Raw genomic sequence first — 17,258 nt, forward strand, 5'->3', positions numbered from 1 at the left:
CGTTATGTCATTCTCAATTAAGCAGATAAAAGGCCTGGAGTTCATTTGAGGTGTGGTGCTTGCATTTGGAAGGTTTTGCTGTGAAGTAAACATGCGGTCAAAGGAGCTCTCCATGCAGGTGAAACAAGCCATCCTTAAGCTGCAAAAACAGAAAAAACCCGTCCGAGAAATTGCTACAATATTAGGAGTGGCAAAATCTACAGTTTGGTACATCCTGAGAAAGAAAGAAAGCACTGGTGAACTCATCAATGCAAAAAGACCTGGGCGCCCACGGAAGACAACAGTGGTGGATGATCGCAGAATAATCTCCATGGTGAAGAGAAACCCCTTCACAACAGCCAACCAAGTGAACAACACTCTCCAGGAGGTAGGCATATCAATATCCAAATCTACCATTAAGAGAAGACTGCATGAAAGTAAATACAGAGAGTTCACTGCACGGTGCAAGCCAGTCATAAGCATCAAGAATAAAAAGGCTAGACTGGATTTTGCTAAAAAAACATCTAAAAAAAAGCCAGCACAGTTCTGGAAGAACATTCTTTGGACAAATGAAACCAAGATCAACCTCTACCAGAATGATGGAAAGAGAAAAGTATGGCGTAGGCGTGGTACAGCTCATGATCCAAAACATACCATATCATCTGTAAAACACGGCGGAGGCAGTGTGATGGCTTGGGCATGCATGGCTGCCAGTGGCACTGGGTCACTAGTGTTTATTGATGATGTGACACAGCACAGAAGCAGCCGAATGAATTCTGATGTATTCAGAGCCATACTGTGTGCTCAGATCCAGCCAAATGCAGCCAAACTGATTGGTCGTTGTTTCATACTACAGATGGACAATGACCCAAAACATACAGCCAAAGCAACCCAGGAGTTTATTAAAGCAAAGAAGTGGAATATTCTTGAATGGCCAAGTCAGTCACCTGATCTCAACCCAATTGCGCATGCATTTCACTTGTTAAAGACTAAACTTCAGACAGAAAGGCCCACAAACAAACAGCAACTGAAAACCACCGCAGTGAAGGCCTGGCAAAGCATCAAAAAGGAGGAAACATGTCCATGAGTTCAAGACTTCAGGCAGTCATTGCCAACAAAGGCCTTTCAACCAAGTACTAGAAATGAACATTTTATTTACAATTATTTAATCTGTCCAATTACTTTTGGTCCCTTTAAAAACAGGGTGGCACATGTTAAGGAGCTGAAACTCCAAAACCCTTCATCCAATTTTAATGTGGATACCCTCAAATGAAAGCTGAAAGTTTGAACTTCAACTGCATCTGAATTGTTTTGTTTAAAATTCATTGTGGTAATGTCTAGAACCAAAATTAGAAAAATGTTGTCTCTGTCCAAATATATATGGACCTAACTGTATAGACTTGTATTGTCCCTTTTCAATCGTGCTGCCGGAAAATGTCAGTGTTTTGTACGGACACACGGTCCATGAAAAAACACGAACATGTGAAAAGCACCATAGATTATAATGGGTATATCTTCAAGCTGTGAAAAAACTGATACAACACGGACATCTGAATGAGGCCTTAAATTGAGTTTATGCTGCTGTAATACCAGGTCCTAATGAACTATTCACACAATGAGCTTGTAATTCCCTATTTAGGTAAGCTGTTACATTTTTGTCTTCTCTATATGCCCATTACTATCTTTGTTTTCTAATATTTATCCTTCTCTGACTTGGCAAGGAGGAAGTAAAGGGCTGCAGTAATTAAAGACTTCTATTATTTTGTTTTATGTTGGAGGGAATGAAACTTATAGAAAACATTTAACTCAAATTCAGTAGTGGACACTGATGGAAGATTGCCTCTGTGCAAGAACAGTATATGGGCCCCTCTTTGTGTCTGTGATAGAAGCTGCTTGCTGATTTTAAGGTAGAAATAGCCCCCTTACCTGTGTGGCTGCACAGTTGGAGCCAATGATATATCCACCCCTGCGCTCATTTTTCATTTTAAATTTGAAACTTGAATTTGTAGCATTGGCGTCTCTGCCTCCTGTCGGGCCGAGACGCCGTTCCCCTCACCGCAGCGGTCCTGGTCCGGCATCCTCCTGCTGCCCTCCTGCAGCTGCTGTGGCGCGCACCGCGCACAGCTTCCCGGGCACTGTGCTTAGGGCGCATGCGCTCCCTTCCTCTTAAAGGGGCCGCGCGCGCCATCCTAAAGAGTCCCCGGCCACTGGCCGGAGGACTTCCCCTTTATAAGGCACCTCCTCCAAAATGGAGGTGCCTGTGCAAGGTTGTTGTTCCGTGTGCTAACACTTGCTTCAGCCCTCAGGTCCCGCTGCCTGTCAGTCCAGCCCACCAGTCTGTCTAATAGTTCTGCCTGCCAGTTACCTGCCGTGCCCGCCAGCCTGTCTACCTGGAGCACCTGCAAGTAACCTGTCATGCCCGCCAGCTTGCCTACCCGGAGCACCTGCCAAGTGACCTGTCGTGCCCGCCTGCTAGTCTACCCGGAGCGCCTGTCTGGCTCTCAGCAGTACCTGCCTGCTTATCTACCCGGACCACCCGCCAGCCTGCCTGCCGTGCTCATCTGCTGTACCGGTCAGCTCCTGTCATCTGACCCATGGGAGTCGCCTGCTCTCACACAAGGTCGATCCCAGAGTGCCACCTGGTTCACCTGCCCGGTCCCTCCCTGGTTCACGGAGTCGACTAAGCCGCCGTGTGACCTGGGTTGGCACTTAGACGCCCCTCTGGTCCCTCCTTGCACCGAAGTACAGAGGTTCCACCACCCGGACCCGTAACAGAATAGTGAGACCTTTCTGTGGATTACTCTGAGTTAAAAAGTGAACTATTCCTTTATGAATGTATTTGTATTGCTTCTTTCCTGATGTGTAGGCCTCATTATAACCAGGTATCACACTGTTCCACAACCTGTGGCTTTCCATCTGTTGCAAAAATACAACTCTAATCAACTTCATACTGTCAAGGCATGATGGACGTTGTAGTTTTGCAACAGCTGGAGAATAACATTAATGTAGATCAGGGGTCTCAAACTCTGCCGGGTATATGAGCCGTGCATCCAAAAAATATTTGATTATATGGGGCGGCGTTCTTTGCTGGGGAAGAAGACGTTTTCAGTGATACCATTTGTGATGAAATAGCTTCTTATCTTCATCAGCAAGACGTCTAGATTTGTTAAGCCATGAGAAATACACTATTGTGTTTGTGTTGATTTTTGAATGCATGTGTATTTCTGTGGCTGGTCAAGAAGGACATACTATTATGTGTATAAACCTGAATGTTGACTTCTCTTTGTCTAGAAACAATGTTTGTTAGTATGCTAATTGCATATTGTACTAAAGCCAGCTAGATGTTGATTTACTAGAGCCCCCTGCTATACCAACTATGTAAATTGATTAAATGCTCAAACAATGAGACCTGCTCCCCGTGGAATAAAGCCCTCTCTAATCCTTGACCTGTGGATGTGTACTTGAAAGGATAATTGTAACTATTTAAGGGACATATGCCTCTGTAGCAGTCAGTACTGAAAGAGAGAATCAAAGATCAGTCAGACTCTTCAAGACATCAGCTTGGTAGCATAGCTCAATTCAGAGAGACACAGATTTGGAGTCTACATGAATCCGGCCTAAGAGTATACGGCCCTGACTGGAAGGATACGGATCTGCTCTATTGACCATCAGAGAACCCAAGTGTGACGATACAACATAAAATCTTAATTAGCCAGCCGATTACATTTGTTAATCCAAGAGAAATACTGTACCATATTGTGTTTTATTAGAGATTGCTGGCTGCGTTTTATTAATGTTCTGCTTGCTCATCAGTTTATGTACACTAATTTAACTTGTAAAGTGTCCAGCATTCCACTAATCTCATTAGTAACTCAGGAGCCTCTAACCATTGTTCAAAAATCGTCTAGGCCAATTGTGTAAGTGTTGAAAGAAGATCCGGCGGAGCCTTCACCCCAGGGAGTGTCACATGTAGACCCAGGTGATGTGGTCGACCTGAGAAAGATACCTCTACTAATGCACACTTCACTTTTGGGGGACAAGGGTGAGAGCAGTTCTGGCATTCAGGGGGCTGAGCACAGAGAAGCAGAAGGGACATGTGTTTCTGTAGCAGTCACACTTGAAACAGAAATTGAAGAAAGACTTTCAAAGGAGAATGATAGACATCCTTCAGACCAGCAGATGGATTGCATGACATTACCCAAAGAGACACAGGATTTGTATTCTAAATGATTCTAGTCTAAGGGTATCGGCCCTGACTGGAAAGATACGGATTTGCTCCACTTGACCATCAGAAAGGCCATGAATATGTTGTTTGGGGTTGGCAGGAGGGACCCACCAGTCACCTGCAACCACGGAGACATTCAGAGAAGCCAGATTGGGACCCACCGGTCATCTGGCCCCATGGAAACTCTCGGAGAGGCCAGGTTGTACTTGGCCTTGTACCGCAATGGATTGCTAGCTTCCTAAGCTTGCCACTACCTTCTCTCTGTGGGGGCCCTCCAGAAGCGGGGGAGCCACTGGTTGAGGTAGTCAGCCCTGGAAGTCTTCAAAGTCACAGCTGTTCTATCCCAGGAGAAGGAAGGGTGAGACACAAAGTTGTACCATCTTGGGTATTTGCTGGGACTGTTCTATGTGTTTATTGTCTGCTTTGTGGTTCAATAAAGTATTGCCACGCTGTTTTAACCTCACCCTGTGTTGTCTGAGTAGCATTACGCCCACGGAAGACCCCGAGTCTTCATGACGCGCCCCTGGGCCTGTGTCGCGCTGCGTTGCGCACGCGGGAGCTTACCCGGAGCCGGATCTGTTGAGGGTTGTAGTCTCGTGGCGGTGACCCGGTCCGTGCCCAGGGAGTCAAACTGAGCGGCGATGTATTAGCGATAGATGTTGGACGACTACGCCACCCGTTGAGTACAGCTAAGGAGCTGCTGCTGCAGGGCAGACCGCTGAGGCCGGTGGTAGGATTGTGCAGCGTGATAGTATAACCCCCAACGGGAGGGGTATGGCCTCAGGGCAGCCGACGTGGATGATGGGGGTAGCAGGAACCACTCGGAGACGGTACGGTGTAGTTCAGGGTCTTTACTGGTGACAACGATAGACCCTCCCGGAGTACTGGCTAGCGATTGGGGCCTGGTCAGTCCTTGAGCAGATGGGATCTCCCCTGGCCAGGTGGAGTTGTAGGCCTCCCAAACTGACTGTACTCTTCTGGCTACCTTGCTAGAGGCGGGTATAAGTAGCCCACGTCCCTGAGTGTACCGTGTGGTGCTCACCCGTATGGCCGGTGACTCGGGGCCTTCTAGTAGCTTCCGCTCCACGACGGCGGTGCTGGTCCCGTGCGTGTGACCGTGCCTTCGGGTTTCTTGGCCAGAGGACCTGGAATCCCCTGCCGGGCGGATTCTGCTGCTGGGTAGGAGTTAGTCCCCACAGCCTCGGACTCCGGGTCCGGTAAGAAATCTTCTCAGTCAGGGCGAGCTCTGCAGCTGCCAGCCCCTGACTCCTTGTAACACTGCTCCCACAGAGCTCCTGATGTTTCTTCCTATGCTGCTTCTCTTCTCTACTTCTGGCATGGCCCAGGAGCTGGGCCCAGCCGGAGCCACAGCTCCCTGTCAGCCCTCCTGGCTCAACTCTCCCTCTGAACTCCCTAACCCTGCCTCAGCCCCAGGTTTATATAGGGGAAGTCCTTCCCCTCCCAGGACTGGGCAGGAGGTGTGGCATGCATAGGATTCCTGACCAAGAGACCTCCCACCTGCTCTCAGACATAACATTGCATTACTGTGGAAACCAGACCCCTGGGGTGCCACATTCCCCCCTAGTGAAATTTAGTACTCCGGGACTAAACATATTTTTTTAGAAAGACATAACAGGGTATAACAATAATAATACAATAAGAAAAACACATAAAGGTGGTCACGGCATGTCCGCAACCGGGTGCAGTCTTTGAAGGAAACAAAGGTGTTTATTTCACCAAAACAGGGAGACGTAACCAGGTAGGGGTCTGTCCTGCCCCCAGTCCTTAACAGTCTTTTAGTCCATCCTGGGTTACGCTCCACTAACTGTACAAAGGATTCCCGGTAAATCCACCAAGGACTCCTATAAATTACTAGAAACACATAATTATTTACAGGATATGGCCGCTCTCAGTCCTCGGCCAGTGGGGATAAGGATTGGCTGCTCACAGTCCTCAGCCTGGTAAGGGATAGGGGATGGCTGCTCACAGTCCTCAGCCTGGTAAGGGATAGGGACACACGGGGAACAATTCACTAATCCCAACGGGGACCATATTTTAATTAGCAGCAGTCCTTGTACCCTAACGGGTAACTATGTACAGCTCTTTATTCACGCTACTTCCCTTCAGTAGCTATGTCCTCTTTGTGCTCCCTCCTGAGGGTAGTCCTCAGACCCATCCGGGTCCTCTTGGCTTTCCTCGTATTGGTAGTACTGCAGCTCCTCCTCGGTTAGCTGGGTTAGTATCTCTGCGACAGTCCTCCTCCCAGGTGGCCAGGACTTTACCCCCCTTTGGGCTGCCCCGGTTAATTGGGCCACCAGGATGCTCACTTTTTGCTCCTCTGTGAGGGGGTACACCTGGAAGAGGCTATCCAGCTTTTCTCTAAAGTCATGCAGGGTATGTGACTCCCCTGAGTACTGGGGTAGCCAGGCTGCCCCCGGGATATAGGGCATGGTGAAAGGCATGACCGCAACAGCGGTGGCGCTGGCGGGGGTTGAAGCGGTGAAGCTCTCCTCCGTATCCGGCATCCTTCTCCCCCCTAGTGGACCGTGGCCTACCTTGCGATGATCCTCTTCCGTAGGCCGCGGCTCCGCAGTGGATCGTCAGGGTTGAGGACCTTCCGTCGCGCTCCTGTGACGTCGGCGTCTGCTGGGCTCCTTCCAGGACCTTACGCAACGTCCGGACGTGAGGCGGGGCTTCAGTTTCTCGCACGCTTTCGGAGTCCACGCCCCTCTTCTTCTCGCGCGGCGTCTTCAAGATGGCGTCCAACGGCGGGAAAACTCCACGGATGGCGGGAAGAAGGCAGAAGATGGCGCCGGATGGCGGGAAAACTTCGCGGATGGCGGGAAGAAGACAGAAGATGGCGCCGGATGGCGGGAATCTTCACCACTGGTAAGTTTGAACAGTCTTTTTCAGGCACGCAGTACCCGGTGGTTGCGGGCACGAGATCCTGCCGACTACGCCAAAAGTTGACGCGCCCCTGGGCCTGTGTCGCGCTGCGTTGCGCACGCGGGAGCTTACCCGGAGCCGGATCTGTTGAGGGTTGTAGTCTCGTGGCGGTGACCCGGTCCGTGCCCAGGGAGTCAAACTGAGCGGCGATGTATTAGCGATAGATGTTGGACGACTACGCCACCCGTTGAGTACAGCTAAGGAGCTGCTGCTGCAGGGCAGACCGCTGAGGCCGGTGGTAGGATTGTGCAGCGTGATAGTATAACCCCCAACGGGAGGGGTATGGCCTCAGGGCAGCCGACGTGGATGATGGGGGTAGCAGGAACCACTCAGAGACGGTACGGTGTAGTTCAGGGTCTTTACTGGTGACAACGATAGACCCTCCCGGAGTACTGGCTAGCGATTGGGGCCTGGTCAGTCCTTGAGCAGATGGGATCTCCCCTGGCCAGGCGGAGTTGTAGGCCTCCCAAACTGACTGTACTCTTCTGGCTACCTTGCTAGAGGCGGGTATAAGTAGCCCACGTCCCTGAGTGTACCGTGTGGTGCTCACCCGTATGGCCGGTGACTCGGGGCCTTCTAGTAGCTTCCGCTCCACGACGGCGGTGCTGGTCCCATGCGTGTGACCGTGCCTTCGGGTTTCTTGGCCAGAGGACCTGGAATCCCCTGCCGGGCGGATTTTGCTGCTGGGTAGGAGTTAGTCCCCACAGCCTCGGACTCCGGGTCCGGTAAGAAATCTTCTCAGTCAGGGCGAGCTCTGCAGCTGCCAGCCCCTGACTCCTTGTAACACTGCTCCCACAGAGCTCCTGATGTTTCTTCCTATGCTGCTTCTCTTCTCTACTTCTGGCATGGCCCAGGAGCTGGGCCCAGCCGGAGCCACAGCTCCCTGTCAGCCCTCCTGGCTCAACTCTCCCTCTGAACTCCCTAACCCTGCCTCAGCCCCAGGTTTATATAGGGGAAGTCCTTCCCCTCCCAGGACTGGGCAGGAGGTGTGGCATGCATAGGATTCCTGACCAAGAGACCTCCCACCTGCTCTCAGACATAACATTGCATTACTGTGGAAACCAGACCCCTGGGGTGCCACTTTCACACCATGGATACATTTGGGGAGACCAGGTTGGGACGATGAAGTCACCTGGCCCCATGGAAATGTTGTTTGGGGCTGCCGGGTGGGACCCTCCAGTCGCCTGGAACCCATGGAGACATTTGGAGAAGCCAGATTGGGACCAGTCGGTCATCTGGCCCCAATTGAAACTCTTGAAGAAACCAAGGTGGGACCCTCGGGTCTCCTGGCCTTGTACCTCGATGGACTGTCATCTTCCTAAGCTTGCTGCTATCTCCTCTCTGTGGGGTCCTGCCAAAAGCGGGGAGCCACTGCTTGAGGTAGTTGGCCCTGGAAGTCCCAAAGTTGCTGCTGCTCTATTCCCATTGAGCCAGCAGAAGGGTGAGACTGTAATTTTGCACCATCTTGGGTATTTGCTGGGACTGTTCTATGTGTTTATTGTCCATTTGGTGGTTCGATAAAGTATTGCCACACTGTTTTTACCCTCACTCTGTGTTGTCTGAGTAGTATTACGCCCATGGAAGACCCCGGGTCTTCACACCATTATTTTTCTATGACTTTTTGATCATCTTCTTTTTGGGGTGTTGGGGGGGGCATATTTTTTATTCTTTTTAATGGTGTATATCATATGGGTTATGGTACAGGTCTTCTTCTTTACTTCAGGTTTTACATAAAACTGCATTTTTAGTTGCCAAATATTTGTCCGTTATTTTTTAATACTTTATTTAAAATATTTTTAAAAGCTTTCCATTTTTTGTCCCCCAATCGGCCCCATGCAGTAATATTGTTTATTATTGTTTTACAATTAGCCCCTTATAATAACTCTGGACCCCATCCTGTAATAATGTCCACAATCCTGTAGTAATGTTCCCCGTCTTGTAATAATGTCCCTTATCCTGTAATGTCCCCTGTTCTGTAATAATGTCCCTCAACCTGTAGTAATGTTCCCCATCCTGTAATAATGTTGCTTGTCCTGTAATTACGGTCCCCTTCTTATAGTAATGTCCCCATCCTGGTCCCATCTCATAGAAATGTCCCCATCTTGTATTAGTAACAATGTACCACTTGCTGCTGCTCTTTACCCACACACACAAAAAAAATCCCTCTCACCTGATGTTGCTCGGTGAACAGCGTCCTCTTCCTCCTCCACAGTAGGGGCTGCGCATGGCAATGACAGAGATGCGGACATCCGTTGCTGGCCTCTGATTGGCCGGTGGCTGGTATTGGTATTGCGGTGTAGAGAGCCGGTCTATGTGCGGCAATACATTTCAATTGAATGTGCATTCAAGGTCAAGCATTCAGTTGAAAAGGAACGCTGACATCGGCGGCCCCTGGACCGGCCCACAATAGTCTCAGGGGCCCGAGACGTTACAGACGGCAGCTAATATTTTCTTGGCGTACTGCAGGCTATTATATGCTGCAGCTTTCTTCTTAACCACTGTGCTTAGTCCTGCACTTATCACTTTATTCAGTGCCTCAGCTTGTAGATTTGGAAAATGTTATGCTTGGTATTTGAGACATTTGATTTGTCATCACTAGGTATTACACCATTATAATAAACATTGTAAAACTGGCAGCTCGGTGACTTGATAGGTTAATAAAATCCATTATCTCATGCACTAAACATTAGATAAACAGATGACTCATTTTTGTGAATTACAAATATTTCATAATGTATTTCTGAAGTGACAAAAGAAGTTTCTTAAAGCACCACTCCAGCATTTATTTTTTATTTCACCCCCAGAATGTCATCACAAATGCAAGTTCCCCACCCCTAGTAATATACTTGTAAGTCGCCATCCTCTGCTTTTCCTAGCGCCGCCCAGGTCCCACTCCACCATCTTGTGTCCGCATCTCCTAATTGGCTGAAAGCCAGAGCTAATGGGGACAACCTCTCAATGTAAGTCTATGAAAGACTCGTTCTGACCTCGTTTTGGCTCTTAGAGTGAAAAGTGACCTCCTGCTCGCCCAGCAAATACTGGAACGATTCGGCAGGTCACAAAATACAGAAGACCAACCAGAGCGGCGCCAAGAACAGAAGAAGACCGGCTCATAAGTATTTTACTAGGGGTCGGAAACTTGCACTACTGTTACCACTCCGGCAGGGAAAATAAAAAATGCCAGACTGGTGCTTTGAGAGTAAATATGATCAGTAAGTACTTGATGGATGAAATAATGAAATAAATGCAGACTTTTATATAACTAAAGATGCCCTAACCTGGTACTGTTTGTTGGTATGGCTGGGATACACAAACAGTGGTGCTTGAATATTTGTAAACTCTATAGTATTCTCCATATTTATGCATAAATTTCACCTAAAACTACATCAGATCAGAAGTCCTAAAGGTAGATCGAGAACCAAATCTAACAAATGAGACAAAAATATTTTTGTGATCAGTAATTTTTAAAATTAGGAAAATTATCCAATATCACATGTCTGTGAGTGACAAAAGTATGTGAACCTTTGCCTTCACTAACTGATGTGAACTTCTTGTGCAGTAATAACTAATTGTTGAATAGTTTTGCACATCGAATTGGAGGAATTTTAGCCAATTACTCCCTGCAAAATAGCTTCAACTCTGTTTTGCTGGTGGGTTTTCTCTCATGAACTCCTCACTTCAGGTCTTTCCACAACATTTCTATAGGATTAAGGTCTGAACTTTGACTTGCCCATTCCAAAACTTTATTCTGCTTTAACCATTCGTTTGTAAAAGGACTTGTGTACTTTAGGTGGTTGTCTTACTGCATGCCACACGTTTTCTTGAGAGTCAACTCATGGAGAGATGTCCTGACATTTTTCATTAGATTTTGGTGATAAAGTTTAGAATTAATTGTTCCATCAATTATGGCAAGCTTTCCTGCCTTGAGATGCAGCAAAACAGGCTAAAATTATGATATTAACACCGCTACGTTTCACAGATGGTTCGAGGCTTTTATGCTATACTGCAGTGTTTTTTTTCTCCAAACATCACGCTTGTCATTTAAATCAAAAAGCTCTATTTTAATCTCATCCGTCCACAAAATATTGTTCCAGTAGCTTTCTGGCTTGTCCAGGTGAGCTTTAGCAACACCAGATGGGCTGCAATATTCTTTTTGGAGAACAGTGGTTTTCTCATTGCAGTCCTGCCATGCACATTAGCATTAGATAATGTGAGAGAGACCTTTACTTGCTTAGAAGTTACCTTGGGTTTCTTTGTGGACTATTATATGCCTTGATCTTGGAGTGATCTTTGTTTGTCTACCACTCATAGGGCAGTAAATATGGACTAAAATATCCTCCATTCATACATAATCTGATTGTGGATTGTTGGAATCCAAACTTTCTTTAGAGATGGTTTTGTAACTCTTTACAGCCTGATGAATATAAACAACTCTTCCTCAGAGGCCCTCAAAAATTCCCTTTGTTAATGACATAATACACTTCCATAAACATGTGTTGTGTGGATCAGATATTTTCATAGATCCCTGTTCTACAAATAAAAAAGAAGTTGTCTTCTTACACCTGATTGTGATCCCATTGATTGAAAACAAACTCTAATTTCACCTTCAATTTTTATGCTAATCCTAAAAGTTCACATAATTTTGTCACTCACATAAATGTAATATTGGATCATTTTCCTCATTTAAAAAAAATAACAAAGTGTAATTTTTTTTAATTCGCTTTTATGAGGAGGTAATTTCCAGACTGGACCAGGGAAACACAGTGGATATTGTCTATATAAACTTTTCAAAGGCGTTTGATACGGTGCCATACAAAAGGTTGGTACATAAAATGAGAGTAATGGGACTAGGGGAAAATATATGTATCCGGGTTAACTGGCTCAGTGATAGGAAACAAAGGGTGGTTATTGATGGAACACACACAGTTGGGTCACTGTTTAACAGTGGGGTACCACAGGGGTCAGTATTGGGTCCTCTTCTTTTTAACATATTTATTAATGACCTTGTAGAAGGTATACAGAATAAAATTTCAGTATTTGCAGATGATTCTAAAGTCTGCAAGGTAATAAACACAAAAGGAGGATGATTTAGTGTTAGAGGGATTTATATAAGCTGGAGGTTTGGGCAGAGAAATGGTAATTGAAGATTAATGTAGATAAATGTAAGGTCATGTACTTGGGCAGAGGAAATAAAATGTATAATTATGTAATAAATTGTAAAACACTGGGGAAAACTGTCACTGAAAAAGACTTTGACGTATAGGTGGACGGCAACTCAACTTTAGTTGCTAGTGCCAGGCAGCTGCGGCTAAGCCAAATAAAATAATCGGATGCATTAAAAAAAGTGAGAGATTCTAATGACAAGAAAATACCGGTGCTTCTTATAAAATTAGAATATCATCAAAAAGTGAATTTATTTCAGTTCTTCAATACAAAAAGTGAAACTCATATTATTTAGAGTCATTACAAACAGAGTGATCTATTTCAAGTGCTTATTTCTGTTAATGTTGGTGATTATGGCTTACAGCCAATGAAAACACAAAAGTCATCTCAGTAAATTAGAATACTTTATAACACCAGCTTGAAAAATTATTTTAAATCTGAAATGTTGTGCTACTGAAATGTATGTTCAGTAAATGCACTCAATACTTGGTCGGAACTCCTTTTGCATCAATTACTGCATCAATGCGGTGTGGCATGGAGGCGATCAGCCTGTGGCACTGCTGAGGTGTTATTGAAGCCCAGGTTGCTTTGATAGCAGCCTTCAGCTCATCTGCATTGTTGGGTCTGGTGTCTCTCATCTTCCTCTTGACAATGCCCCATAGATTCTCTATGGGGTTAAGGTCAGGCGAGTTTGCTGGCCAATCAAGCACAGTGATACTGTTGTTTTTAAACCAGGTATTGGTAATTTAGCAGTGTGGACAGGTGCCAAGTGCTGCTGGAGAATGAAATTTCCATCTCCAAAAAGCTTATTAGCAGAGGGAAGCATGAAGTGCTCTAAAATTTCCTGGTAGACGGCTGCGCTGACTGCTAAAACACAGTGGACCTACACCAGCAGATGACATGGCTCCCCAAACCATCCCTTATTGTGGAAACTTCACACTAGACCTCAAGCAGCTTGGATTGTGTGCCTCTCCACTCTGAGACCTTGATTTCCAAATGAAATGCAAAATTTACTTTCATCTGAAATCAACACCTTGGACCACTGAGCAACAGTCCAGGTCTTTTTCTCCTTGGCCCAGGTAAGACGCTTCTGGCGTTGTCTATTAGTCATGAGTGGCTTGACACAAGGAATGTGACACTTGTAGCCCATGTCCTGGATACGTGTGTGGGTGTAGTGGCTCTTGGAGCAATGACTCCAGCAGCAGTCCACTCCTTGTGAATCTCCCCCAAATGTTTGAATGGCCTTTTCTGAACAATCTTTTCAAGGCTGCGATTATCCCGGTTGCTTGTGCACCTTTTTCTACCACACTTTTTCCTTACACTCAACTTACCATTAATATGCTTGGATATAGCACTCTGTGAACAGGCAGCTTCTTTAGCAATGACCTTTTGTGGCTTACTCTCCTTGTGAAGTGTGTCAATGACTGCCTTCTGGACATCTGTCAAGTCAGCAGTCTTCCCCATGATTGTGAAGCCTACTGAAACAGACTAAGGGACATTTTTAAACGCATCGGAAGCCTTTGTAGGTGTTTTTTGTTAATTCTAATTTACTGAGATAATGACTTTTGTGTTTTCATTGGCTATAAGCCATAATCATCAACATTAATAGAAATAAATACTTGAAATAGATCACTCTGTTTGTAATGACTCTATATAATATATGAGTTTCACTTTTTGGATTGAAGAACTGAAATAAATTAACTTTTGATGATGATGATCTAATTTTGTGAGAAGCACCTATAGTTTTTCCTCTATAGAAGTCACTAGTGCAGACACACTTAAAATACGGTGTAAAATTTTGGTCTCCAGTGAGTAAGAAGGACATGGCTGAACAAGTGCGGGTGCAAAGAAGAGAGACCGAGGTTATTAAAGGACTAGGTGGACTGCAATTTCAAAACAGGTTTTCAAATTTGAGGTTGTTCAGTACGGAAAAATGAAGGTATAGGGGCTATTTATTACAATGTACAAATATATGAGGGGACAGTTCAGAGATTTTTCTAATGATCTTTTTACGTGTAGAAAAAAGAAAGTTTAATCATAATCACAGATGCAGATTCTTTACTGTAAAAACAGTGAGACTATGGAACTCCCTGAGAAAATGATGTTGTAACTATGGATTCACTAAAAAAGTTCAAGAAAGGCCTGGATACCTTTTTTGAAAAATATAATATTATAAGTTATGGGTATTAGATTCTGTGATGGGACGTTAATCCAGGGAACTAGTCTGATTGTCGTATGTGTAGTTAAATTTTTCTCCAAATATGAAGCTATTAGTGTCTGCCCAATAGGGTTTTCGCTTTCCTCTGGATCAACATATTAGGCTATAGGTTAAACTCGATGGACTTAAGTCCACCTTCAACCTTAAAAACTTTGAAACTATTTTAATTATTTAGAAAAATTACAAAGTCTATTAGATCATTTTCCGTATTTAAGAATTGAGAAAGGCTAATATTTTTGACTCGATTGTTTCATTTGGTTCTTTTTGTCTACTTTTGGGACTTGTGTGAAAATCTGATGTCGTTTTAGATCAAATTTTGTGTACAAATATGAAACATTTTGAGGGTTAAAAAACTTTCAAACATCAATGTACATCAAATTATAGATGTAATACAGATCTTTTAGCCTAAATGGTGTTATTAAGAATATTTGTTGATCACAATATTGTAATGCAGCGGCTAGCGGCATTACTGTAATGGTCCAGGGTGTGTTTTGGCCGACCATGTACCTCCCCCAGGTGACTGGTCACATGACTGTGACATCGCACAGGTCCTGTGCATACATAAGGTCTGATCACATGACTGTGACATCAGCACAGGTCCTGTGTGTGCACTAGAGGATATATAAACCCTGGTAGATTTGAGACGGGGGTGTAAGGCTTGAGGCCCGTTCCCGTGTGTGGGACACCGTTAGCCTGGAGAGGCTTAGTGAGGCCAAGTGAAGCCTGGTGAAGCCTGAAAGGCAGAGGCTGGATCCTTATGTGTAAGCGATACCAGTAGCCTTGGAGGGCCAGAGGCTTGGAAGGCAAGAGTCTTGGAAGGCAGAGGCTGGATGTTAGGTGAGACAACATACCAGTAGCCTTTGAAGGAACGAGGGCTGGAGACCCCCATCTGGGAAGCCGTAAAGCCACAGTGGTGGCAGAACAAAACTGACTGAAGCAGCTAAAACCCGCCAAAGGTAAAAACACTGCATTATATGGATGTTGATATAAGTGACTTTGCTGAAGGCTGTAACTGGAGCCAAGAGGGGCTGTCTGCCACTTGAAAGGCTCCTGGACATTATATGTGTAATATGTCGGTGAGCCACTGAGTTGAACTCGGTTATAAGCAGTTATGAAGAGTAATAAACTGCTGGATTGTGAAATACTGGAAAACGTGGCTGGTGTGCTTTAATTGACCCGGTGCAGCGAGTGTCCCCCAGCATGATGACTAGCGCTGCCTTACTTGTGGTTGGAGAATGCGGGCAACTGCAGTCTGGTTCCTAGGGGCAACTACAGCCCGTTTGGTAGGGGTAACAGCACAGGACGACAAGTGTGGATACAAGCATTTTGCTGTGGCTCGGCGGGGTCACGAAGATTAGAGCATCTTGCTGTAACTCGGCGGGGTTACGAAAATTGTCTTCGCACTCAAACCTGGTTTGCTGTGGCTTGGTGGGGTCACGAAAATTAAAGCATCTGGCTGTAACTCGGCGGGGTTACGAAAATTGTCCTCGCACTCAAACCTGGTTTGCTGTGGCTCAGCGGGCCACGAAAATTTTCCGGGGGAGAGCGGTGTGTGTGAATAGTGTACCGCGATGGCTGTGAACGGAGAAGCAAAAGAAAATGAAGCTATTGAGCGATTAAAGTGCCGGTTAAAACCGCAGCAGGTATTTGAGAAACGTCTACAGGACATGGTGCAGGAACGGCAGGAGCTGTGGGCACCATATAGAATGGCGGCAGTGGACCATTCTGTGAACTCTCCAGGGGCGCCAGTATTGTCCCAGAGTGCCCGGGGAGGTGGTAAGAGATGTTGTGAACTGGGTCCTAAGACTATTGCTGATTTTTTTTGTAAAAATTCCCCTACCGGTGTGGTTGTTCAAAAGGGGGCGGAGTCTAAAAAGGGGCGGATTTTCACAAGAGCGTGGAGTATAGAAAACCAAAATTTTTTACTGGTTGTGGGTTGGTACCGCCTAAAAATGACAATTTGACAGTTGATAACGGTGTAGCTCCAGTAGAAGGGGTTGACGTCAAAGTGGGAGGTGACCTGTTAGTCCACAAAACCATGGGGAGTGACACAGACCCCGTAGCTGACGGTGACACTATGAAAGTAGAAAGAGAGTTCAGTCAGGAAGGGCTAGACGAGGGGAGAGAGTCCCCCTCTCGTCGTCGACGGCGCAAGGGCCACAAAAAGGTTGATCCTGTAGTCTTTGCTGAAAGTGAAAATAAAGAAAATGTAGTACTGTGTGCCTTTGTTTCAAGTGTGGATCCTCCTTTAGAGGCAGAAGAGGAGGTGACGTTGCCAGTAGCAACCTCCGGTACAGTACTGAGACAGAAGGATCAGGATCTGACAGCCCTGAAAGAGGAGGTGGCCAGTCATGACCAAGAGCTGGAACCTATCAGGCAGCAGTGTAAGAGTGACGTACAGCAACTATGGGAAAACCTGGAGAACGTGTCCGCAGAGCAGTGGAGCCTGGAGTCTGAACGGCAGAAAATATACCAGGATGTGAGGAACTTACAGCGAGACCTGGGGGGAAGCAATGAGGAAATTAACCAATGGAAGGAAATGTTTCAGGAAATTAAGGAGGACCGCCGCAAAACCAAGGAGGAGGTTTTGCAGTTGAAGCTTGAGAAGGAGGCGCTGCAGGATGAAGTTTCTGGGCGCGAACAAAACCTAGAACGACTGCGCGAACAGTTCAACCGGGAGCTGTGTGAAACCCAGAAGGAATATGGTGAACGCAGTGGGGAACTGCA

General features: G+C 46.0%; 1 long non-coding RNA gene across 1 annotated transcript in view; it reads right to left on the minus strand.

Moving 5' to 3' along the window:
• LOC141265231 (uncharacterized) overlaps positions 1-9,689 on the minus strand; it is a 44,793-nt gene extending 35,104 nt beyond the window's left edge. The window contains exon 1 of the long non-coding RNA XR_012320067.1: positions 9,321-9,689. This is a non-coding gene — a long non-coding RNA (uncharacterized lncRNA). The remainder of the gene's footprint in view (positions 1-9,320) is intronic.
• Between the last annotated feature and the right edge of the window lie 7,569 nt (positions 9,690-17,258).

Source organism: Phyllobates terribilis, unplaced genomic scaffold, assembly GCF_046119375.1.
Source record: "Phyllobates terribilis strain yellow unplaced genomic scaffold, ASM4611937v1 Scaffold_4__5_contigs__length_816908805, whole genome shotgun sequence".
NCBI classification, from domain to species: Eukaryota; Metazoa; Chordata; class Amphibia; order Anura; family Dendrobatidae; genus Phyllobates; species Phyllobates terribilis.